Source organism: Danio aesculapii, chromosome 17, assembly GCF_903798145.1.
Source record: "Danio aesculapii chromosome 17, fDanAes4.1, whole genome shotgun sequence".
Taxonomy (NCBI): domain Eukaryota; kingdom Metazoa; phylum Chordata; class Actinopteri; order Cypriniformes; family Danionidae; genus Danio; species Danio aesculapii.
Genome location: NC_079451.1, coordinates 8,026,256 through 8,052,324, shown reverse-complemented (window position 1 = coordinate 8,052,324; position 26,069 = coordinate 8,026,256). Strand labels below are relative to the sequence as shown.

The window sequence follows — 26,069 nt, the reverse complement described above, 5'->3', positions numbered from 1 at the left end:
TATTATTTGGGCATTTCTAGTTGCCTTCATGGCATCTCATGGTTACCTCTAAAATTAAAACCTAGACGTCATCAATTGCCCAGAATAATTCATTTCTATGCTTACAGGTACACCATTAATGGCAAAATGCATGTGTAATAGTAGAAAACCACAGTACAAGTAATTTAACAGCAATTATTCAAATGCTTTATTAGTAATTTCATATTTATTTAGCTTTTAAACAAAGAATTCAAGCTTTATGTACAGTCAATATGTTTCTTATGTCTGTGAGACAAGTATTCACAGAGATTTCAGTGTGTTTGCTGAGATCCCAAAGAGTTAAACACTCAAATGGACCAAGCGTCTTACCTGTAGAATTGTCAGTCTATAACAGGGGTTCTCAAAGTTGGTCCTGGAGGGCCGTTGTCCTGCAAAGTAACATGCCTGTAGGTGTGTTGAGGCAAGTTGGAGCTAAAATCTCCTGGACACCGGCCTTCCAGGACCGAGTTTGAAAACCACTGGTCTATAGTAAGCAATGATTGGCTCCTTTACTAGAAAGTGGGGTTTGGCATATTGATTGTTGGATTTGTTTCCCATTTAAAACAATACAAGTAACACATCTTGTGTATTCTGTAGTCTTTGATATTACTCTGCAGCCCAATACTGTTTGCCCACTGAAACTAAGCAGGGATGAGTCAGGTCAGAACCTGGGTAGGAGACCTTCTGGGAAACTAGGTTACTTCTGGAAATGGTGTTAGTGAAGCCTGCAGGGGGCTGCTTATCCTGTGGTCTGTGTGGGTTTCAATTCCCAAGTATAGTCGCAGGGGCACATCAAACCAACTTTCTGGGGTATTTAAAAATCCCATGGCACTCCTCATAAAGAGTAGTGGTGTAACCTCAGTGTCCTGGCCAAATTATTTCATTGGCCTTTACCAGTCATTGGCTGCTAATGATCCCTCTCTATCACTCTCTTGTCTATCTACCTCTAGCTGGGGTACTGTATATTCAATTCAAATCAATTCAATTCATGTTTATTTCTATAGCGCTTTTACAATGTAGATTGTGTCAAAACAGCTTAACATAGAAGTTCTAGTAAATTGAAATTGAAACTGTGTCAGTCCAGTTTTCAGAATTGAAGTTCAGTTTAATTCAGTTCAGTGTGGTTTTATTTTCACTACTGGAAGTCCAAACACTGAAAAGCAAATCCATCGATGTGCAGCTCCACAAGTCCCAAACCAAGCAAGCCAGTGGTGACAGTGGCGAGGAACAAACTTCTCCAATTGACGAAAATGAAGGAAAAAACCTTGAGAGAAACCAGGCTCAGTTGGGCATGATCATTTCTCCTCTGGCCAAACTTCCTGTGCAGAGCTGCAGTCTAGGCACCGGGGCTGGAGAACATTGGACATCCATCATGGAGAAGCTGCAGGCGTGAGTAAGGCACCGGCGGCTGTACAGGCTGGCCCACGAGATCCTGGATCTTTCAGCTGAGTCTCGTGCTCTCCACTCCATGACCACTACAGCATCTGCTCAGGATACAGCCTTGTCGAGCATTATGGAGTCCTCAAGAAGTCCTCTATGGTTGGCATCATCTCTTTACAGGACTTGGATCACATCAATGCACCATCTCTAGAACCCTCCAGGATGAGTATAGTAAGTACCAGTGTGTATTGTAACCACACTGGAGCCACTGCTTTTTGGCTGCCATTTCATCATGCTGTTGGACGCTCCAATGAGTCTAATCTGAGGCAGGGTTCTCAGAATCTTCCCATCTAACTTCAGTATTTAACAGATCTTCTCTGAAAGTTGGGCACTATGATTTAACTTGAATGGACTTGGACTATGCCTACTCCCATTATCTAAATATGGCAAGAAATATGACCTGCTAAATGCATTCAAAATTCTGCCACAATATGCTGCCATTTTCTAATTCCACTTCAGTGCAAACGTCGCTCATTGGTAAGTAGGGAGTGTCAAGTAACTCCCATAATCCTGCACAAGGGAAATTTATTAAATTATTTAACAACCCCTACCAATAAATATAGCATTATTTCTGAAAATGTCATCTGAGTCTGAGCCGAAGTCCAGGACAGGGTTTTAATAGTCCATTTCAAGTGAGAGATCAAGTCTAGTACCAAGGCCATGTCAGGGCAAAGACTAGGAAAATATACAGTTGGACTTGATGCAAGCATCATGTTAACTAAATTGATAACATTGAAAGGGTTTTCATACGACTGTCATGACATCTTTATAAACATGACATGACACATTTCATGAATGAGATTTTATGCATGCTTATGACAATTGTCATTCATTCAAGTTTTGTCATTTCAAATGCAAATATGATATTAAAGATTTCCTTGTTATGAGTAACTTTAGACATTAGCCCCTTTCACACAGTGATACCGGTAACTATCTGTTAAATTACCAGAAATACTTTACCAGTAAATTCAAAAAAGTGCTGTTCAGACAGGCAACGACATTCCGGTAATTAACCAGAAATGACCTCTAAATGGCTGCGTGTGTATTCGTAAACATAGAAAGGGTCGGGCTTTTGTTGATGGTTTCACTTTTATTTAAAGCGTTAGCATTCATGCAGCTGCTTTGTTCCGTTGACACCCAAAAGCAGACGAGCTAATCATGGCTAAACGTTTACACATTTGACTACATTACAAATTCTGTGGATGGATAAATATTGTGAACAACTTTGATGAAAACATATGGAGAAACACTTTTTTATGTCGAGATGAACATAATATGCACTCATTCGCTTCATGTGCACACACGTCAAGCAACTGAAGCAGAGCTTTTAGGTAAACAAACAGCGGCTTATCATAAGCATTTTATCAATAATTTTTTACACAGTTGGCATTCTGAAGGCAGATAGAAATGTTATCTGACTAACAATTACCAGCTAAATGTGTATGGAAAACACATTTTTATAAACAGCGTGGATGTGAATGCATCTGAATGTTCTGATCGGCTGGAGTAGACGTCTCACTTCAGCGCGTTCTAAGTGTAAATGCGCTCTTTCCAGTAATTTTCCTTCTGAGTTCACACAGAGCAGCATTCCGGAAAATTACCAGTAATGTTACAACTTTTCTTTCCGGAAAATTGCCGAAACGAATTTACCAGTATTTAAAAAAAAAAAATGTCAGTAATTTTTCGGAAAGGTCTGTATGTGTGAAAGGGGCTATTATCAAATCATGATAACTTGTCATAAATCTGTCATAAACATGATTGTCATGAGGCCATTATAATTGTCATGAATATTTTCCTGGTTACTTTTTTTCAGGGTTACTGAATTTGTCATTATAATTTCTCATTACCATGTCAATTGTAATGCCTGGGTTCACTTTAGGAAGGCACAGGATCGCAGGATTTATCAAAACACGCAAATTTATTGATAAACACTTACATAGAAGAACAATGGAGACTCGGGAATGACATGGTGTGAAAACAGACATCAACTGAGAATACCAGCCGAAGACTGAATGACATACAAAGACTATAAATACACAGTGGAATGATTGAACTGATTACATACAGGGGATGAAAACAGGTGAAGGTGATGAACATTAATAAATGGCGGGAACTGAAACAAAGGAGCACATCGGGAAAGGTCACATGATGAAAACAAACATACATGGATGACAGGATATGACATCGACACTTTTTATTGTAATTTTAATGACAAATATATGGATAACAAATATTAATGCTGTTGTTAAAATTCATGACACCGTTGTAATACTCTCATGGCAATCATGTTTATGACAGATTTATGACAAGTTATGTTGTCTAGATATGGTCAAGCTCTCATGACAGAGATTGTGATGTATTTGTGATATTACTATTGACAAACACATCTTAATATCACCTTTGCATTTAAAATGACATAAATGGTTATAAAGGTTTGATGACAATCTTCTGAACACCCCCTTCAAATAGTGTTACCACCCAATCTTGTGCGCCACAGTGAAGATTCAGTGAATAATTTTTTTAAACTTAAAACGAACTGAAGTGTCTGTGTGCATGAGCAAGCTCCTTTTTTCTCGGTTTCCTTTCTATGTGCTCTAGCACTTGTTTTTTGAGTTCCCATTCCAGTCACATACTGTATGTGTGAATAATCTACCAGACTGAGAGCAGTGCAGGCAGGTGTATACCTGGATCCCCTGGCAACCCACTTCCAGCACAACTAAAACATCTCCATCGCCTTACATTTCAGCTATGTATGTGTCCATTCTCCTTTACTGTCATGGAACGCTACACTAGAATCCTTCCTGTGGATTTCCCTCCATTAGACCTTTCTCCCTACCCTCAGCAGAAGCAGTGGAATCTCATATCCTGCCTGCCGTTGTATTTTTCATACTGCTCACAGATCTGTATAGAGGCAACCCCTGGGACTCCCACTCCCACTGCAGCTGGCTGGGCTCTCCGCTGGGTGTTTTGTTGCGAGCGAGAGCTTTGCATCATTTTGTATCTCATCATAAGCTTTGATTAAGCACTCTGAGGTATGGATGCATACCTTAGCATGCAGGAATGCAGGTCGGTTCACCGGGGCGTGGACTACATTCTTGTTGAGAGGGTTTGTAAAGGTTATTTCACACATGGGAAGAGAGCGAGTGATGGATGAGTGGCAGGTATGTTGGATAATGAATTTCTCCTGGGATCGGCTTGTGTGTGTACACCGATGACATCATCCTTTTGAAAAGAGCTGGAGAATATAGATTTTTCCCGTGTCTCTGTTTGCAGTCTGGATTTTCAAATCACAAAAACTACATGATGTTCTTTTCTCCCCCCCATTAGTCATAGACTTGGGATTGGTGGGAATGGAAAAACTTGTTCAGAGCGATTAACAATCTTATCGGACCATCCTAAATGCCACGCTGACAATTTATGTGGAGGAGGTTATGAAAAAACATGCTAAACAACCATTTTCATGTGTGTGTGTGTGTGTGTGTGTGTGTGTGTGGCTGTGGGGGCGAAACTCCCCCAACTGTCGTGTTGGTTATGATCAATGCTGTTCCAGTGGAATTGAGTCACACCGGGGGTAATAGGATTCCTGTCTGTCTCATCTACCCTCTGCACCTTCAGCCCCCTTCCAATTAAAGATCCAAGCAAATGAAGCATCCTTCTCCTGCTCCGGCTCACTATATTGAGAGAAAAACAATGCCTGGAGTGTTTCGTCTTATGGTGGTGCTTGCTAATAGTGGAGGCAAGCAGCACTATTACAATGGCTCTCACTCGGGGTTAGGGATGTCAACAAATGTGCTACAGACATGAGTGATGCTTCAAATTGTGTGGCTTGTTGAGAGGCAACGAGCAGTTTGACTTGATAGTTTCACATGCTGTTTGATAAATCTGTCTAAAAAAAAACGTTCTAGTGGGAATTTATTGATTTTAAAATAATGTAATCAACTGATATAACATAGCATATGTAAAGAATTTACGTATTGTTTATATGTGTACCTATATACTATGTATACATATAAATATGCATATAAATACTATGTATACAGTATATGTGTGCATGTATTTATACAGAATATACAGTTGAAGTCAGAATTATTAGCCCCCTTTGAATTTGTTTTTTCTTTTTTAAATATTTCCCAAGTGATGTTTAACAGAGCAAGGATATTTTCACAATATGTCTGATAATATTTTTTCTTCTGAAGAAAAGTCTCATTTGTTTTATTTCGGCTAGAATAAAAAATTTTAATTTTTAAAAAACATTTTAAGGTCAAAATTATTAGACCCTTTAATTAAAATACTTTGCATGTTTTATATTTGTTACAGACATACGGTGTCATCCTGCAACTATTTTGCAGCATATGAAATGTCCCTATTTTTAACTGTCTAAAATGGGCAAAATGGGGGAAAAATGCTGTTTTTACTCTCTGTTAGTCAAAGCAAATAAAAAAAAAAAAAACTGATAAATGCATTAAAAAAATTCAGGAAAAAGTGTTTTATGTAAATTCGGACCACGAGTCAACATATATGGACATAATTTTTCTCTAAAAGTTCATCATATGAAAAGATTTTTATTCTAATTAGGTTCCAATAAGTCCAATAGCTGAGAGAAATAAAAAAGGCATGTAAACCTTGTAAAAATGCTCTTAAACCTTGAGCCTTAAGAGATTAACCACTTAAGAGCTAAAATGTGCTGTCCATGTACAGTATAGGGACACTCAAACCCTAGGAGATTAAGCTATACATGTTTTTCGACTGTCTAAAGCAGTGTTTCCCAACTCTGTTCCCGGAGGCACACCAACAGTACATATTTTGTACTCCCTTATCTGACCCTTTAACTTCAGGTTTTGGAGTCTCTTCTAATCTTCTGATGAGTTGATTCAGGTGTGTTTGATTAGGGAGAGGTTGAAAATGTGTACTGTTGGTGTGCCTTCAGGAACAGGGTTGGGAAACACTGGTCTAAAGAACAAACCATCTTTATACAATAACTTTCCTATTTACCCTAACTTGCCTAATTAACCTAATTAACCTAGTTAAGCCTTTACATGTCACTTTAAGCTGTACAGAAGTGTCTTGAAAAATATCTTGTCAAATATAATTTACTGTCATCATGGCAAAGATAAAATAAATCAGATATTAGAAATGAGTTGGGAAAATCTTCTCTCAGTTAAACAGAAATTGGGGAAAAAAATAAACAGGGGGGGGCTATTAATTCTGACTTCAACTGTATATACACACACAACAGTTCTGTCTGGTTGTTGAATATGATTGGCTGATGACTGTGCCATATTCTGCAATAACAGCACTCATACAGCCTATTCACCCTATATTACTCCACCCACATACCAAACAGAGAAATAAACTTACAACAGTTTGACAATTATTGCAGCTATTGAAATTTTTTTATAACATGCATGCATGGCGGCCTTAAGCCTGTCATATTGAGCAAGAAGTTGACGGTTGACGTTCTGCCACAAGATGGCAACAGAGACCACATAATAAGTCCTTAGAGGTAGAATATTTCAAACTACAGCTGAACAAATCATTATTGAACAGATAAGTGACATTCTAATGTGATCTCTCTCTCTCTCTCTCTCTCTCTCTCTCTCTCTCTCTCTCTCTCTCTCTCTCTCTCTCTCTCTCTCTCTCTCTCTCTCTCTCTCTCTCTCTCTCTCTCTCTCTCTCTCTCTCACCTGTTTTGTCATCACTTTGAACATTGTGCTAGAGAATCATTCAAATACTAGCTGTTTGTGAATTAGCAGGGGTTTTTACTGATCTGACATCAGCTGCAGATGTGAATGAATGGCAGAAGAATGTAGTTTTTCCAACAAAATTTGATTTTCTTTTTATATAGACGATTATGCCATTGAACTGTTGTATAAACACAATATCACACTTATAGCAGTTCGATATGGCTGTACATCAGCATTGCACTAAGGCATATATATATACACAACAGTTCTGTTTGGTTCTTGAATCTGATTGGCTGATAGCAGTGCAATATTCTGCAATATCAGATCTTCTACAGCCTCCTCACCCTTCAGTATTTCTCTGCCCACATAGAGTGACAGGAGATAGATAGACTCACTACAGTTTGACATATTGCAGCTGTCGGACAACATAATGTACTTTTGAGGCTTTTTTAGTCAAGAGTGTCATTGTTTAGATTGCAATTATGAAGTTTATTTATAAGGATAGTGCCTATTTTAAATATTTATAATTTCATGGATAAAGCGCCATTTACTAGATGGCGACCTAGACCGCATAATAATCCCTCAGAGGAGGAAAAGCCCAGCATAATTTTAGCTACAGCTGATGAAGTCATTATAAAACTGGTAAGTGACTTTCTAAGTCGATCTCTCTCTTTTGTATGTTGTTGTGGTGTATTTATAGCATAGTAATTGAAATGTGTTGAGTATGAGATGATACTCACAGATTAAGAATGTATTTATTTTGTGTTGGCCACTCTTTGTATAACCCTTAGTTACTTTTTGGTTGGCCATCTGTTTCTAATAAGTGTCCTGTTTTCGTTATTGCAGTCTAGTCCAGTAAACAGAAAGAAAGAAGAAATGCCCGCATGTGTTTAGCATTTTTCCTTATCGCAAACACAACAGTAATCTGGTAGTGTTTGCACTGCTTTAGCTTTTTCGGAGTTAATTATTGTGTTATCCCGATTGAAACAGAGAAATACTGGGAGATATCTCTGTAGACTGATGGCATTTCATGCTGTTCAGCTTTATAATCTTAAAATGTGAGCAAAATCACCTGTTTTGTCATCACTTATACTATGTTAGAGAATCATTCAAATACTAACTCTAAAGGGACGATTGTGAATTAGAAACGGCTTCTGCAATTCTTAGGTCAGCTGCAGATGTGAATGAATGGCAGAAGAAAGTAGTTCCTCATACAAGGATTTTTAGACTCTCTGTGTTTGATTTTCTTTTTTATATGCATGATTATGTCATCAAACTGTTGTATAAATGCAATATCACACTCGTAACAGTGCGATATGGCTGTATATTGACACTGGTGGAACACTAAGATGCACACCTCCCACCAGTGCTGATATACAGCCACATTGCACTGCTACTCATGTGAATTTACTATATATATATATATATATATATATATATATATATATATATATATATATATATATATATATATATATATAAACAAGACAAACATGAAGAAAAGTCATTATATTATATTATACAATGTCACATTTTTAACATTATATTATTATTTAAATTAGTAATTGTATTATTAAAATCTTAATGATTATTTTTGTAATTATATGATTTAGTATAATAATCATATAATTAGTATAAATAAGTATAAATTTTGTACTATAACTACTGTTACTACTACTACTAATAACAACAATGATAATAAAATAATAATAATAATAATAATAATAATGTTATTGTTACCTTAGAGGTAATACTGTTTTCCTCAAAGAACAACATATGCCATGATATATGATTTTGATAGTACTACATTTTTCGAAATAAATAAATGCGCAATTCACATTTTTATTGAGATATTCAATATATAAACAAAATGTTTATGTGATGCACCGGAATTGGTTTACAGAGAGTCTGATTAGTGCTAAGGTACAGTAGTTTGAGCCGGTTGCATTAGCAGGAGAAGAGGGCAGAGGCGGAGGGGAGGATGGACAGAAAGTGACAGCAGCATGTATGCAGACCTGAGCTGAGCAGCTTGCTCACATTCAGCCCTTTTCAATTAATCTTTCATACGCCTTTCGGCCTGTGAAGCAATTAGAGGTTTAGATGGGTCTGTCTGACCGTGGAGAGCACTCACTCGGGTACTAAGGTGAAGTGAGAGGGTAGTGCACTATGGCTTTCCATACAAAGCTCAATACACACAAAACCCCCGCTGCATCGTAAAGCACATCTCGAATCCAGCACTATCGCTTTATTTGAATTCTCTCTTTCTCCGGGCGGTGCAGAGGTAGATCAAAGGCAGTGTGTGTGTCTGCTCATCATCACGGACTGCAGTGAAAGGTTAAGCACAGATAGACTACATGAATGTGAAAATATTCAAACGCTTTGGAAATCCTCCCACTGTGACGGCAAGGTGACTAACCGCTTAGCGCTTTATATGAATTCATCACTCTGTATTTTGCTAGTCGGATGGTGTAGCGTATAGTGGTTAAAGGAATAGTTCATCCAGAAATTGAAATTCTGTCATCATTTACTCCCCCTCGTGTCGCTCAAAATGATATGCTGGTCCTACTTCTGTGGAGCTCAAAAAGATAAGTTTAGCAGGAAGATTTTCAGTGTTTAAGCTCTCTAAATGTGAAACTAAAGCTGTCAAAATGCAAAAAAAAAAAGGCTGAAATGCTCAATAAAATTGGTCTGAATTACTGAATTCCTGATCAAATATCCCTCACGATGTACAGAACCAGCCAAACACCTCTTGTTTTCCTTCATGATATGTTGCAGCATCAGGGAAGACTTGCAGTCAAACATTCTGTTTATATTATACTCTACTCTTTTTGAGCCATAACACACCAAACAAACATCAATGAATTAGACACAACAGAAGCTGACTGCCATGTTTTCTGTGTGTAGTCCATAGAGGTTTACTTGAACACACAAAACACAAAAACTAGCCTGTGGGCAGCTAGCGTATACTTTCCACATCTACATACCCCTAAATACATTTCTGGTCACAGGAGCTAGTGGTGGGCAATATGACCTAAAATTAATATCACAGTATTTTTCATCTTTTGAACGGTGATGGTATAATATCATGGTATTACTTTAAATAGCAAAATAATCTACATCTTAAGGAAGAACAGACAAAAGAAAGTCTCACTTCTGTCACTCTTTAAAAGTTTTGGTTTCGGTTTGTGTCATTTTAAATGCTCAGTTTCGTTATGAGCTGATCTTCATTTTTCTATCTAGCCCTTCCCCTTAAACCTACGCGTTTAAGCTAAAGAGAATTGGGACACCCCTACCCCTTCACATGAACTTGCAAAACGAGAAGTAGGGGTAAGGGGAAGGGCTAAGGAGTAGAATTGGGATTGGGCTTAACAAGGGTGGTAAAACCCTCTATGTAACCTATTTTACTTTTGGATTACATTTAGATTAATTTTGGGTTAACCCTTATTTGATGTATCAAATATTGAAGTGAGATAATCCTATGCTCCTTTGACTGATACAATGAAAACATATGTTCCATTCTTTATCACCAATAATAACCTCATCAGCTTCTTTAAAGTGCAGTGTATGGCCAGTTTATCCTTAAAACCAATATTCCTTGCTGTTAGTTTTTGCTGATAGTAAAACTGAATAAAACATTCACTAATTTGCACATATAGTGTGTGGTGCGCCATGACATGACAAAACAGCTCAACACACCCCAACAGATTTTCATCTATTCTCTATGGCCTCAGTTTAATGCAAGATCTTTAAATAGATGTTTCGTGTTCAATACAGGTTAAGCTCTTTCGACAGCAGCAGTGGCCTCTTGTCAATAACTAAAGAAAACAATTTAGGCTTAATTTAATAAACCAACAAAAAGAGTTTAAGCAATGCACTAATAAATGTCCTCTGTGCACTTTAGAAAGCTGAAATACAGGTTTAATGATTTAACATTGTCTTTGAGGAATTTGAAAGATTGGTAACACTTTACAGTTACTAACATTAACTAATGACAAACAGTACTTATGGAAGGATATTCTGGACAATTCTCAAATGCAATTTCAAACCTCCACATTACCATTTGCAATTTCAGTTTCGCAAACGTGCCACATTTCAAATGAAGTCCGTTTGCAAAAGCAGTTCCTATGTCTTACAAGCTTTTCTTTTTGCCGTACATTTAACCTGCCAAAACTCAAAAGGAATTGCAAATCCTTTTGCATTTGCATTTCCGGCGTGTACACAGAAACCTGTCAATCAAATGACAAAGGTGGAACTACTTTGCTGGGTGTGTTGGCATTGGAAAATGCAAATGGTAATGCGGGATTTGCAATAGCACAATGTCACAATTTATGCCTCCACATATTGAAATGCAATAAAAATTCAATTGCATTTGAAAATTGTCTGGAATATCCTTCCACAATTTCTGGTACTGAATTTATTAACGTGAAAATGAAGTGAATGTAAACATCCAGCTGAGGTTTAAATCTGAAAGTGCACCGTGTTTAAAACTATAGATTTTTTAACGAAATAGTCGACTCGGAGTCGAATAAATGAATCGAGTTGGGTTCTAATCTTTTGCTTGAACATGTCAACATCTATGCAGTACAAACCAAATATGTAGTTCCAGCCTGATCTCACGAGAAAACTTACATTTTTTTACGTTTTGTCAGTTTAGTGGCTAATTCATACGAACTCATACAAGTTAAGTTGTACAAAAATGTACGATTTTAAAAAGGAGGCGTGGCACCTAACCCCACCCCTAAACCCAACCGTCATTGCGGGATGAGCAAATGGTACTAAATAAGCTTTCTCTTCAGACACTAGCAGAGCGCAGGGGATTACGGAACTGATCATGACGTGAAGATGCCGATCACTGACAGATGGAGATTTATATGGAACAAAATCAATGCCAAAAGTATTGAATTAAAAAGCTTGTTGAATAGCACAAACTGAAAAAAATAATACACCGTATTAACAAGTTCTTGCATTTTAATGACTTGAATTGCAGGGTTTGTATTTTTAGGTCCTGAAATTTAACATAGCTGTTTATTTAAGCTGTGAATAGTTCAACTAAAAATATTTCAAACATGTTTTCGTACTTATAAATTCAATAATTCATTTTCAATTTCCAGGATTCACTTACAAAATATTCAATACCCTTTAAAAATACGATGTATAATATTCAAAGGTAATTTTCAGTTCATTTTATTTCAGTTCAAATATTCGCTTCCATAAATTCAGTGGCTCAAATTCGACTGTTAAAATTCAACATTACATCCGGGAACTGCAGGAAAAGCAATAGATTGCAGATTGAAGATCGCCAGCTGCTTTTCCACCAGCAGGTGGAGATGGAATAATTTAAGCTTTTTTACCCAGTAAATAGACGAGAAAAAAGCTAATAAAGGCACAAAAGTAGCATTTAATATTAATATCAGCGTCTTGGACATTATAAGTAATAAAATGAGTATGAGTAAAATAAGTAAATGATCTTTTGGTCATTTATATTTGCCCTTATGTAACAGAAGCCAGTTGGTGATCGCGTAAACCTCACTCCTCAGATTCAGCGACAGATGTTGTTCTGCAGTGCCATTCACAGACTCTTAAATGGGCAGGTGCTCATTTACGCTACATGGTAGGGATGTGACGGTCGCGGAAATTAGCTAAGTGGGGGTGTTGACGGTCGCGTGATTCTTGCTAAGTGTGTGTGTGTGTGTGGGGGGGGGGGGGGGGGGTGCACTCTTGTGTTATAATGGAAACACTCTTGTGTTATCATGCTTGGCCAAATGTCACGACTTTCACTTTTCACATTCATAACTATGCACAGGCCCAGATATCATCTGAAACTTCAGAGGTGTTCCCATCAAATATTGGCAGCCATCCAGCATCTCTCAACCAGTATTTGACGTGCGGTGCTGGCTCTGACCGACCGGCCACCAGAGCTCGCGGCCACTCGTTTGCGTTTGCCGCGTACAAGCCGCAAAAAAACGTCAAATATTTCATTCATTCATCAATTCATTCATTCTCCTTCGGCTTAGTCTATATTTTAGAGGTGGCCAATCATTTTAAATAATAAAGTAAAAAAATATATATATATATTTTTTTTCGTTCATAATATAAAAATAAAGGCGTGCAGTAAGCCTAGGCTACTACATAACAATAAAAACAATTAATCTGGACAAACTAAAGGCACCATGGCAGAACCCCAAAAATTAGAAAAATGAAAGGCAGGCAGAGTGTTAAAAAGAAATACTAATTTAGAACCACGGATGACTTATTCAAGCGCAGTCGCCTAAATAAATGTTATAAAATAATAAGAATAATAACAATAATAATAATAAAATAATAACAACAACAATAATAATTTAAATAATTAAAACTATAGCCTACCCCAATCCTGAAAAAAAGCTGCGTTTAAACAGCACAAACACTTCTAATAACCCCTTAATGCTTATGCCATATATTAGACGGTTCTGTATTAATAACTGAAGACGCTCCTTTAATGCATTTGCTCGCTAAGTTAAATTATTTTAAATTACACGTCCCATCCATACCCAACCTTAAATCGTACCTGAACACTGTCTTTATCTAACACTATCTGTCCAACAGTTGCAAGTAAACTGTTTTGTGTGACATTCTCATAAAATCTCTGGTTTTGAATTTTGTATGATTATTTTATTTCCTTTCTCTTACGTTTATATTCTTTAGCAGCCAGTCAATATTATACTTTACATCTATGGAAGAATGAGTTAATAAAGATAGAGAATGTAACATCATATTCATCAAAAGACGGTTTATGTGCATTAGAGATGCGCGGTTGGCGGTTTCAGCCGCGGACTTCGCGGATAAACCGCGGATCGGGCGGATGACGTGACGAAAAATAATATTTTAATTAAATTCGGGCGGGTGGCGGGCGGTTGTACCAATCAAATAAAAAAAAAATATGTATAAATTGTTAAATATGATCTGACCATACCTACATCCAAAAAATCGAGCACACTTTGAAATAGTCACATTTTCATCAGGTAGTAATATGTCTAGTCGAGTCTATGAGCAACAAGTGCTGTGAGCGAGCGCTCCTTCAGTGCAGCAGGGCGCGTTATAGAGGCCAGGCGCTCTCGTCTGAATCCTGTAGATGCTATTTTATTCCTGCATAGTGCCAAGATAATTCAAACTAGACCTAAGGTCAGGCATATTAAACCAATTAGCCTATGTTATCTAGACTACACATAGCCCATGTTTAATATACACTTTTGAGTTCGGTCAGCTGATAATTTTACGTTCATATTGGTTTAGACAGTTCTATTCTAGACATGTTGTGTATTAGTTATTTGGCCTCGCTTTTACGTTCTGAGGCTTAAGGTTATTTTGCCAGAATTTCTTTGTCGCAAGCGTAGTATTTCATTATGCTTCAAGTTTGTGGGGATGATCGTAAGTTCATGGGTTATTGGGGCATAGACTTGTCATACAGGCAATTTAGCCTGGTCAGACTTCATGTTCGCTCAAAGAGGGATGGTATATATATATATATATTTGTTAATTGAATTTCTAATTGTGGGGGTGACTGAGCCTATAAGGCTTAACTACGATATGACGTTTTTATTTTATTTTTTTTTTTCAAATGTTTGCCAAAGCATGCGACTATAGCCTATGCCTACATTAAGATATTTATTTTAATATTTTTTTACTGCCTGTTGTTTTTTGGCATATAAAATAGGCATTGTCTGATAGAGATATCAATAGAGGTTCATCTGTGTCGCAGAATTGGTGTTGTTTCCGATTTCTACAAGCTCAATAACTTCCACAGCAAAAAATAAAAATAAAAAAAAAATAAAAAAATAGTCGAAAAACTGTGCCCATTAATTAGATGTGCAAGACAAGCAGATAAGTTTTTGGGGTTGCTATGGACAACTACAAATGTGAACATTATTAGGCTATAATGTAAATGACTTATTATTCTATCTATTTGCTAAAAAATAAAGTGAAATAGGCATTTAGTAGTAGGCTTAATAGCAGCATGTTGAAATGATGTGTCAAAATGCGTTTTCTATTAGGCTACTATAAAAAAATGTACAGTACAGTGCGTTTAATTTAGACTATTTATTTTTGTCCCTGTGCGCCGATCGGAGACGGAGTTCACTGCTGATATTCGTGTTGGATATTCTGAGAGCTTTATAGGGTGCTTCTCATTTCTTATTTGTGCATCCTCGTTTCCTTTCCTTGCTTTCTTTCCTCGTGTCTTAGCTCCACCCCTCCGGGATGCGAGGGAAGGACGCAAGGAAAAGACTCGAGGACCAAAGACACGTCCTCGTATCGTTTAGCGTCACTTCAAAGCGTCGTCAATTAATACTGGATTTGGCTTGCACGTTTGGATTAACTACATGCCTACATTAAAGTCATTCTCTATTCTCTAATAATCAATAAAGAAACATTCATTTAATAATAAAAATGAATAAGCCATTCAACTAAAGAGCCCAATCAGCAGATGGCGGGCGGGTGCGGTTTTAAAAATTGGTCAGAATTATTGGTGCGGATGGATGGCGGACGGATGATGAGTTTTGTGATGCGGTTGCGGATGAAATAAAAGCCCATCCGCGCATCTCTAATGTGCATGTAACGCCACTGGTCCGAGCAGGGCGCGAGCTGGCGATACCGGTATGGGAGACAAATGCTGTGAGGAGATTAAAGACAGTAAAGTCTAGATCAGATATGTTGCCAGCCGGAAGTGCGATATGCACATTAATAAACCAGCATTTTTTTTATGAAACTGTGTAACAATAGTTAATATTTTTACAGTACTGTGATGGTTGGCTACCGGCTAAATATTGCAGAACAACATCTGTCGCTGAATCCGAGGAGTGAGGTTTACGCGATCACCAACTGGCTTCTGTTACATAAGGGCAAATATAAATGACCAAAAGATCATTTACTTATTTTACTCATACTCATTTTATTACTTATAATGTCCAAGACGCTGATATTAATATTAAATGCTACTTTTGTGCCTTTATTAGCTTTTTTCTCGTCTATTTACTGGGTAAAAAATCTTAAATTATTCCATCTCCACCTGCTGGTGGAAAAGCAGCTGGCGATCTTCAATCTGCAGTCTATTGCTTTTCCTGCAGTTCCCGGATGTAATGTTGAATTTTAACAGTCGAATTTGAGCCACTGAATTTATGGAAGCGAATATTTGAACTGAAATAAAATGAACTGAAAATTACCTTTTGAATATTATACATCGTATTTTTAAAGGGTATTGAATATTTTGTAAGTGAATCCTGGAAATTGAAAATGAATTATTGAATTTATAAGTACGAAAACATGTTTGAAATATTTTTAGTTGAACTATTCACAGCATAAATAAACAGCTATGTTAAATTTCAGGACCTAAAAATACAAACCCTGCAATTCAAGTCATTAAAATGCAAGAACTTGTTAATACGGTGTATTATTTTTTTCAGTTTGTGCTATTCAACAAGCTTTTTAATTCAATACTTTTGGCATTGATTTTGTTCCATAGATTTAGCTGTGGGGAATAAAGGGTTCATTTTCACAACAATGCCACAGTATAGCCAACCCAGTGCTGTGTTTATTCCATTCATTTTTCTGATAATTTCAGAATCAGAAAGAATTTATTGTATACATTTTTAAAATTTATACAGTAACCTACGCTGCAACGCAGGATTCATTGCCGTTTGCTATTAAAGGAAAAAGCAGCAGAGACTATTTTGTATGGGACTTCGTCAGACTTTGACAGGGACTTTGTCAGTAACTGTTGCAGTTCACATGGGCCAGTTTCTTTTTCTTCGAGATCATAACATGTAAGAGTATTTAAAATTGTTGCCTCGTTTTGTGTAGTTTGCAAAATATGTGTTTAATTGTGTGTTGTAAGTTGTAATCGCCCCACGTGGCTTGTAATCACTTATCTATTATATATCATTGCTTGTACTGTACCTCTCAAGATAAATCTGTATGGGGCCATTCACATATTGTGTCCAAAACCACGTTAAAAACACAACACATGCTTCTTCCTTTACCGATTTAAATGCACTTCTGAACTCGCGATCCTCTGCAGTTTGTCTTTGCTAGGGTCACCATTAGCTGTTCCTCACATGCGCGGCGCGGTCAATTTTCAAAATAGTTCACTTTTGCCACTGTGTGGATTAATACTGAATGTGTGTCGTTGTTATTACTTGGGGTTAGGTTTAAGAGTAGAGTAATATGCTGGTGTTTAACTTTATTGCATTCCTGCATTGGGCTCTCACATACTCACTGCTATAGCCATGGTGGGTGTTTCTCTCTGTCTCGCATTAAATGCAGTTGACCAATCACAACAGACTTGGTCATCGGGCCCATCAGCGCAGATTAGCTTCCTGCTAAGGAGGGGTTTGGGAACAAATGAATCGCTGAAAGAATCATATGGGAGTCATGGACATTATTATGTAAAAATAAATGCATATTATAAGACAATGAGTGTGACCTTGCATGCATATCAGACTGTTGTTGGAGACTCCCAAAATCAAAATATGACCTTTTATAAAGCAAAATAGGGGCTCTTTAATCGTAACTCAACATAAAATCCCAAGGTTGTGCTTGTTCACATTAGTTAATGCACTCTGAGTTAATATAAACTAACAATGAACAACATTCATATTTCATTAACATTAACACAGATGAATCAATACTGTAATTAATCTGTTGTTCATGTTAGTTAATACATTAACAAACATTAACTAATACAATCTTAATGTTGCTGAACGATTAATCAAACATTTTTCAATTAAATGTAAAATATAAGCAATGTCAGTTCATGTTTTTGTAGAACTGGTCTCATTTCAATGCTTGTACACTGTACATATTGGGATTTATATTTTTGAAAACTGCAACATAAAAGGTGTATTACATTCATATTTGTTTGTTGTCACGAACCGTAGAATGAATTAAAATTGTCTGCCGCATATGCTGTCAGTAAACCACAAGTTGTGAACTCTCTAATAACTGTATAAATAAATATGTGTAGGAAAAGCTTCCTATGTCATGATGGACAACAGTTTACTCTGTCCTTGACTCTATATTACATTCAGTTTGAAGTCACACACACGCCTTTGTTTTTGTCACCTTGATGGTTCCTTCCATAACCGAGCCTCTTGTCTCCTGTTGTCTGGACTGGAGTGTGACAGCAGTTCTGCAATCAAAAATAAAGATGACTGATACTCCATTCAAGGATGAACTCTTTCTTTTTTTGCTTGTCGGATAAAGCAGAGGAATGGCCTTACACATTCTGCAGAGCCATATGTGGCCCTATTACGAGATGGGAAATGGGGAAATAAAAGGCAGTAATGATGCCTGATATCCCCCTTGATAGAGGTCTTAAATAGCCATACCTGTTGGCAAGGTCTAGAGAACTGTGCTCTCGCTGCACCTCACATTTACATGTGGCATGTTACATGTAGCCGTTTGGGAAGGTGGTGGAAACATTCCAGAGCTGTTTCCCATCTCTCTTTCTCTTTGCTTTTATAGTACTGCAGTAGTACTGAAAAGCCATTTTGTGGACAGCAAAATACATGTATGTTAAAGGGGACCTGTTATGCAAACATCACCTTTATAAGGGGTTTATACACTGCTGTGTGGCAACAGTGTGTGAATATATCCAGCCTCTAATGGTCAAAATTTGTTCATTCTAATTTTTATAATCACACTTGATAAAACACACTTGATAAGTCTGCAGAAACACTTTAATTGACATTCTCCCTTTTTAGTGTCATCAGAGGGAGAAAGCCATACCCACTGGTGACGATCTCTCCCTTATTAGCATAAACGGCCCTGAGTGAGAAGCAGCCATCCGCTATTACAGTTTTCACTCCATAGTTGCTGAAGATAATGTCAGCGACTAAGAGGCATTATTAATGTGAATCACAATTCAATCTAATGGGTCCGTTTTAAGTTGTGTAAAAAAATTAAGAAAAACTTTATGAATATGATAAATATCATTAAGCTTTTTAATAGTCAATGTGTGAATTAGGGCTGTCAAAAAATATATTTTGAATATTCGACAAATTTATAAAAAAAGACACTTTCAAAAATCTGCGTTCAAATTTTTGGTGCGTCAAGAGGCACAAGACATGATGATGTTATAACCGACATGGTTTGTTTTTGTTAATTTATCCTGCATTACAGACAACTCAGAATTCTGGGTTTTCCTACTTGGAAATGAAGTCTAGAAAGCCACTAGAATTTATATTTATCTGACATGTGTACTTGGGTCAGATTGAAGAACTCTGGCTGTAAACAAACTTCCACCTAAACCCTCCAGTAGTGCACTATTTGTTGAGGGAGCAGCCATTTCTAGGGGTGTCCGAAATGTTATGACGTGCACTCAGACTATCCCAGAATACCCAACAATACAACCTATGTACCCTTAACAGCTAGAAAATTCCCATAATGCACTGTCAGAGTTTGTGCATCGAATGAATTTCCCTGTCTGACCACAAGATGGCATCTAAAGGACAAACCTAATATATATAAATATAAAAAAAATTATATATATATATATATATATATATATATATATATATATATATATATATATATATATATATATATATATATATATATATATATAATTTTCAAGTACCATTTGTAAACATGACAGAAATCAAAAGTCTTTGTTTCATTACTAATAAACAGCTTGCTAACTGTTAAATAACTATCACAGACTGAATAAATGATTCATTGGATTTAAGGTAAGAGGTTGCGAAGAATCCGTATGGGCTGTATTGAAACAAACAAAAATAATTTTAGTGATTATCAACTTAATTTGTTTGTTTAAATTCAGCCCACATACATTTTCAACCACTTACCTTAAAAATATTTTTTTTTCAGTTCTGGGTCTGACCAAGAAGTTAAAAAAACGTTGCCATCGCTATGGAAACTTTAAAGCAACATATTTTAAAATAGCAGTAATATTTAAAACTTACATGTGAAAATAATGGTTTTATTTTAACACACGTGGATGTGGGTATAATTTGGAAAGGAAGTAAAACATTTAACGCTGACAAAAAGCTGACAAAATAAAATTTTTTCAAAGACTTATTTGGTTTCAGAATAATAATCAAAACATAGACAGAGTAGATGAAGCCTACCATACAGTAAAATGTAAAAAAAAAATGTTCAAAGCAAAATAAACAAACTTTAAATAATTTAAAAAAATTAAATGAAATGAAGCATTCACTAATCAAATACATTAGTTTGCATGTGATAAAAGTATTCCAGAATAAGTGTAATTGCGCCCCCAAATACTGTATATACCAGTAAAAATTTGGATTGCCAGAAACTTCCGCCAGCCCCAAGGAAATGTTGTCTCATAAATAATGGAAACTTCTGGTAAGGAATGAGTGTTGTATGAAATTTAATATACTGTAAATATTTAATATAGCCTAGCAGTGTTCATTTTTAGATCAAATTTTTATTTAGTTTGAGTCATAGTCTTAAATGCCATTTAATTATATTTATATTTTCAACCCAGGCTCATATTGAAAATGTACCCCATATACATTACTGGACCCCGCCAAATACACCCCAGATGCTACGTTTTTTTTTTTTTTTTTTTTTGCAGTTTTTGTTTTTGCGAATCCACCAGAGACCGCTGAATACGCTTTTTGAGATCTCAAATTTCTCTCACGAGTGCCATTCGCATCTGCTGTTCTCACGTAAATCCACCAGAGGCCGCTGTCGATTGACTGACTGTCATCGTGGTCGACTGCTCTCTGGGTCTCAAGTCCATCGACATACATGGTGACCTAACTGGACAAACTGGTAACAGCGGGAAAGATGTCCACACGGAGGTAAGCAGTCAGCTGGTAAGCGCGAAAAGGAACGGTGTCATCCCGCCCCATATATACATACAGTTGAAGTCAGATTTATAAGCCCCCCTGTTTATTTTTTCCCCAGTTTCTGTTTAACCGAGAGAAGATTGCAGCACATTAAACATAATAGTTTTAATAACTCATTTCTAATAATTTATTTATTTGATCTTTGTCATGATGACAGTTAATAATATTTGACTAGATATTTTTCAAGACACTTCTATACAGCTTAAAGTGACTTTTAAAGGCTTAACTAGGTTAATTAGGTTAACTAGGCAGGTTAGAGTAATTAGGCAAATTATTGTATAACGATGGTTTATTCTGTAGCTTATCAAGAAAAAAATTGCTTAAAGGGGCTAATAATTAGCGTAGCCATACAGGTACATACTTCTGGCTACATAAATTGTGATCTCCAGAAATGTATATAGAGCTACGTTTTCAGAATGAGCCTATGTTGTATATTTCAGTTCTCTGAATCATTTTAGTTTTAGTCGACTAATATTTCTTAAGATTGTAGTCGACTAAATCTACTGTAGATTTAGCCCAGCCCAAGCACCAGTGTGTTTTGTCCACATTTGTGAGCAGATGTGTCAGCTGCAGTACGAGTTATTTGGCATTGAAAGTGTCCCACGGCTGCTGGTGTGTGTCCATGTCCCGCTTCATTCCTGCTTCTGTCCTCTGGGCCCTGTTGGACACAGCCCTGACTTCGTCCCCCCGGTCCCAGGACAGCTTAATTTAGCTCATTTGCCAGCTGCCCTGCACTCTGTGCATTTTTATTTCCTAATTATTATTTGTTAGAAGACCTCATTTCCTCAAGGTGACACCCTCTCCCTGTCAGAGGCAAGTTATTGTACCAGACGCAGCGTGTGTAATTAAGCAAATGAAAGCTGTCAGGTTAGGTTGAACCCCCAAAGATCGCACATCACATTTTGAAGCCATTAGCGCTTTGGATTGGTATTATTCCACGTTAAGTATGTTTTATTATGTGCCTTCATTTTCACATGCCGTTTTCGCTGTCTTTGAATATGAATATGCCCTGTTGGTCGTGAGGCCACATAGGAAGAAATAAAATAGCGCTAGCACAGATATGTCCTCAAATGTTACAGTAGTGTTAATGAAGCAGCGCTCTTTAATGAATAGGAAAAGAGGATGCTGCTTTTTGCCTCAGGTTTATATTTAGCACTGAGAGCTCGTTTTTATTTTTGTAATTAAATAAGCATATGTTCTTATTATTGAAACAAGCTGGGGAAAACAGCACAGGTCCCATTATTCTTCACATTTATCTGATCTGTTTTAATAAAAAAGGTGAGCTTTTATGAACCAATACACTGTAAAAAAAATGCTTGGTTCCACATGATTCCTTTATGTTGTCAGAACACAAACCAAGTTAGTTAAATTAATTGTCTTTACAAATGAAAGTAGATTGAACATAAAACAATTAAGTTGTTCCCAAAAAAACCTTAAGAATTGTGTTGTTTCAACTCATTTTAAATAGGTGGTTTAAACAAGCTGCATAAGTCATTTTTTGAGTGTAGAAAACTGGTCTTAGCTAAATGTTTTGGAATTATTTGATCAGTTATTGTTATTATATGTTTAATATTTATTGTAAAAGAAGCATTTTTTGTTCACTAAAGCTGTATTTATTTAAAAAAATAAATAATATATTATGAAACATTATAACATTAGCTGTGTTTACATCACCATGTGTTCATGCACATTTTGAAGTATCGCATGAGAAATTAGTGATGGAAATGCCAAATTTTAAATAAATTTTTTTACACTTGCTTAGGATGCAAGGGTCAATGCGAATAATGGGACATGGAAATGCATTTGTCAAATACATTTTGACATTCCGAAGATTAAATACACACTAAATTATATGATCAATTAGTCCTGACAGCATATCTTTTTAGTTCATTGTAACTTATTAAACAAAGTTAATCATGTTCTATCTTAATTTTATAGGTTTTGCAAGCTGTTTCAATTCAGTTTACCATAATATAAGTTCAATGGGCTCATAAGGTTAATTTGATTCAGCTTAAAAATTGAAGGCAACCAGGATTTATTTTACAGTGCATAAAAGCCGGTTATGTCTATTTTACTCTGGACATAATAATTCTATATGGGATAGTGATGTTATTTAATATAAGAGTTCAGATAGTCCTCTGTAGGAATTTGAACAGCTTCCTAAACGGTAGCTAGGGCATCACAGACAAACGCGGAAGATGCCACTGGTTGTTGTTAACTTATAGAAAACAATAGCCCCTTTCACACAGTGATACCGGTAAATATCTGGAAAATTTACGGAACGACTTTACCAGTAAATTAAAAAAAGCGCTGTTCACACAGGCGAGGATGTTATGGAATTTTCTCCGGAAAAGGCCATTCACACATCCATTCCAAAATACCAGTAAATTCTGACATCATTAACCAGAAATGACCTCTAAACGCCTGGGCCTGTATTCGTAAACATTTGACTACATTACAAACTCTGTGGATGGATCAGTATAGTGAACAACTTTGATGAAAACATATAGAGCAACACTTTCGCATATCGAGATGTAGATGATATGTGTGTGTGCTGGCTGCTTCACCGGCTCACCGGCTGCTTCACAGGCAAACGCGACTCGTCAAGCAACTGAAGGAAGCAGAGCTTAAAGGTAAACAAACAACGGCTTATCATAAGCATCTTATCGATAATTATTTACACTGTTGGCATTAAGATGAACATATAAACGTTATCTGACTAACTTCTAGCAGTAAATGTGTCTGGGAAAATATTGAAAGGCTTTTATTTCCATAAACTGCGCGGACGTGAATGCGTCTGAGTGTTCTGATTGGCTAAAGCAGATGTCTCACATCAGCACGTTCTAGACGTGCACGCGCTCTTTCCGGCAATCTTGCTTCTGCGTTCACACAGCGCAGCTTTCCGGCAAATTACCGTTAATTTTTTCGAAAAGGTCTGTATGTGTGAAAGGGGCTAATGTTTAGACTTTGACTCTGTTTCTGCTGATAGTGCCTTGTTTACTGTTGGTTACTAGGTTACTAAAACAAGAGTCAGCCACGTTAACAACTTGATGCTTCTCATAATTAATGTATTCTTCTTTATCACACGATTTTTCAGAGAAAGAAAATTCTAATTTTGGATTATGTAATTTTATCTTAAAAAACTATCTATACACATTTGTTTGATTTATACTTATGATGACTTGTTTAACTGACAGTGACAGCTCTTTGGATGTCATCCTGAGAGCTGACAGAAACAGATTCCAAATGCAAACAGCACACATGAAATGAACTCTGGACCTTTTATCTGCTCATTGTAATTGGGATAATGAGGGAATAACACACACCTGGCCATGGAACAGCTTAGAAGCCAATTAATTTTGGACCCTTAACAAGTGGGAGGCGCATATGCAAACTGTTGTAATTCCTACAGGGTTCACCTGATTTGGATGTAAATACCCTCAAATTGAAGCTGACAGTCTGCAGTTAAAGCACAACTTGTTCGTTTAATTTAAAATCGGTTGTGTTGGTGTATTGAGCCAAAAATGTTAGAATTGTGTAGATGTCCCAATATTCATAGACCTAATTGTATTTACGTCAGAATTAAGTAAGAATTATTAGACCTCCTGATTTATTAGCGTTATTAAATATTAAAGTTATAATTTTTTCCCCAATTTCTGTTTAACAGAAAGATTTCTTCTAACACATTTCAAAACATAATAGCTTTAATAACTAATTTCTAATAGCTGATTTATTTTATCTTTGCCAGGACATGTCTTCATTTATTTTTCTTTAGCATTGTAGATTCCATATCAACACAGTAAACACCTGCCACATGTCCAAATGCTGTCATTCGAGGGATAATTCCTACTCATGTGAAAATCAGATCATTTACCTCTATTTTAACTCAAATCCATGTGATTTTCTTTCCTCTTTTCCTTAACACAAAATCCATACTTAAAAACACTACCCAATACACAAAGCGAAAAACACCACAAAACTCTAAAAACCAACACAATCCCAAAGTTTTAGCTCATGACAACTGTACTTAAGGCTGCACTGAACTGAACCCAACAACTGCTTATTAATGCACCGACGGCACTCTCTTTTGGCCACTGACAGCAGCTCGCGTGTCTCTCTCTCTTCTCCGTGTGCGGTTCCAGGAGATCAAAAGGGCTACGTGTCTTGACTCATTTGCAAATTCTGACACAAGTCTGTGTCTCTCCACACCAGTGTCTCTCAGCAGCCAAGCCGAGCGGTCCAGGGTCGGCCCACCAGAGACAGCCTGCTGGTTAAAAGAGCAGCTTAATGAGCATAAACAAAACACAGCAGGTCTGCTTCACTAATAATCCTGTACAAGCAGCGCATGCACATACAGTACATTCGTCCTCATCCTCGCTGTAATGTTAATGATTCCCAATTATTCTTTACGAGGAAGCGCATGTCTGCAGTTACAAATTAGCATAATAAACGGCCAAACCATCTCCATATATTTTGCTTTTTAAAGGAGCGCCTAAGAGAACACAATGCGAGATCACAGTGGAAAGCATAAGGGGTTTCAGTTTTTGTGTGTGGACTGTCCCTTTAACAGTTTCTCCAGGATTTTGCAGATACACACACACATATATATATATATATATATATATATATATATATATATATATATATATATATATATATATATATATATATATATATATATATATATATATATATATATATATATATATTTATATATATATATATATATATATATATATATATATATATATATATATATATATTTTTTTTTTTTTTTTTTTTTTTTTTTTTTTACAGTATATATACAGTCAAGCCCGAAATAATTCATACCCGTATATACAGGCCTAAAATGACTAATTTTGTGATGGCTTTTCTCAATTTATTGTATTATTTTCTTTTATTCTTATGTTTTGCCATGCACACAAAACCTTTAAAGTCCACATGACAGAATATTGAATGAGAAAACAGTGGGCGTGGCTTGTTTTTTCTACTGCGAGCTGATTGGACATAGTAAATTAGGCATTTAATTCAAAAAGATCAGGAAAGGGTTTGGGGAGAG

General features: G+C 36.4%; 1 protein-coding gene across 2 annotated transcripts in view; it reads left to right on the top strand.

Annotated features, from left to right (window-relative positions):
- The window catches only part of crim1 (cysteine rich transmembrane BMP regulator 1 (chordin-like)), a 313,308-nt gene that overhangs the window by 204,690 nt on the left and 82,549 nt on the right, over positions 1 to 26,069 (top strand). The gene's annotated exons all lie outside the window — the stretch shown is intronic.